Genomic DNA, 1952 nt, shown 5'->3' with positions numbered 1-1952 from the left:
AGGAGGAGGCGGAGGAGGAGGGGGGTGCTGGGCGGAAGCGGTGACGTCGGTCTACATTTTGGTGAAGGGCCACAATGAATGCAAGCCGGAGGGGCCCTTGATAAATGACCCCCCCCCCCCCCCTTCTTTCCCATCTCCGGATCCCTGATTTTAAATCCGGACATGTCACCTTTGTTCTCCCATAAAAACCCTTCTGCATCTACTTTGCTTTATTCCACAGGAAAAACCAAAAATAACACAGTGCCTTAGAAGGATTATAAAATATTAACTAATCACAAAAAATACAAGAGGGTAAGAATGACTGTGTGAACCAAAAGTAGCCAGTAGATTGAGTTATCATTTTCTTGAGTAGCTAAAAAAACAAATAAACAAAGTAAAGTGTGATGAAACAAAAAAAAAAGATTAAAGGGATTTTCAGGTTAATCTCGTTAACTTTTTTTACCACCATATCTTTAAGAGACTTCCAGGTAATCCATAGCAGCTGTGTGCAGTCTTTGAGAAGTAAACTAGTCTGCAGATTTCAGCGTTTTAACACCTATTGATCTCCTAAAGTGTTGGGAAGTTAGATGATTAGCCACTTTTGTTTTCGTTGAGTGCTGCCAGATTTGTGTTCCTGCTGCAAACAGTTGCCAGCATTGTTTTCAGGTTCACGGCTGGGCGAAGAAATCAACACGGCCTGGTTTTAAAGCTGGTCGTGCAGCTCCCTCAGCTGGTGATTCATACATCCTACATGCTGAGAGAGAAGGACTGAAATATCCTATTATTAAAATCATCCTTAAACAGCAGTCCTTTATATTTTGTCAGTATTTATATTTTTTAAAACACAAATTGTACTTTTTTTTAATGACATAAGCTTAGAATAAGTATCCTATAAATTATGCTAAACTACTTTTCATGGCTTAATAAAGGTAAATGGTAATAGTACACATTAAATCTGTCAGAGCTACTAGAGCTTGACTGATACTAGATTTCTGAGTCTGATCCCAATAGATTTGAGTCTAAAAACATATTCAATATCAATTATCAATCAATATTCTTATTTTTTCACATATCATAGAGGCCTACATAGACACATTTTTTTCAATGCTCAGAAAAAAAAGGTTTCTGACCAAAGGATTGCAGTAAACAGTTTTACTGTACATAATTTAATCAAAATGATCATTAAACAGCAGTCATTGTTTATTCTGCAGTTTTTTTTTTATTTTGAAAACACAATTTGTACTTTTTTAGGGCAATATTCAACTTTTTCCTATGACATAAGCTTTATATAAGTAGCCATATGAAAGGCTAAATTGCTTTTAATAATTACATCTGGAATTTTGTTGCCAGTGCTGATAGATATAAGCGTAAAAAACAAACATATTCTTTTGTTTTTGCAATGATCCCTCAAATGTGGTTATTGAACATGTGTGACAGAGATAGATATGTGTAGGCCGACAATGAAGGTGGAATATTTTATAGTTTAAACTGTAATTTTCCAAATTTCATCAGTGCACCAAAACAGGTAACAGAGAATTTTATTCTTTATTATGTTACTGAAAAAATAAAAAGTCTTCATATGGGTGCATATAGAAGAATACGTTAATACCAGCCAATATCAATGACCTACAGCCTGGATTGACCTGGATCTAGTTAGTAAACATTGTTGATTAGCCATTCAACTAAAAGAAGATAAGGGAGATTAAGGAGAAGGTCAGCACACATTGTGATCGTGGCCTATCAATCAAAGAAGCAACGGGAGTGGATCATAGGATCAATAGCACAAAAAACCCCAAACAATAGTTTCATCACAACTTGGGTTTCAATTGGCATGTTTCACAGTCCGTCAGTAAACTTAGAAGTCACTGTCAGGATGTGTCGGACATTTACTGTTTATCATTGAAGCTGGGAACAATTTCTATGTTAAAATCCAGTTGATCAGCTATTTAATCAATATAAACCACATATACAGT

Source organism: Sparus aurata, chromosome 15 (assembly GCF_900880675.1).
Source record: "Sparus aurata chromosome 15, fSpaAur1.1, whole genome shotgun sequence".
NCBI lineage: Eukaryota > Metazoa > Chordata > Actinopteri > Spariformes > Sparidae > Sparus > Sparus aurata.
The sequence above is the reverse complement of the archived record's forward strand: the minus strand, read 5'-3'. Positions refer to the sequence as shown.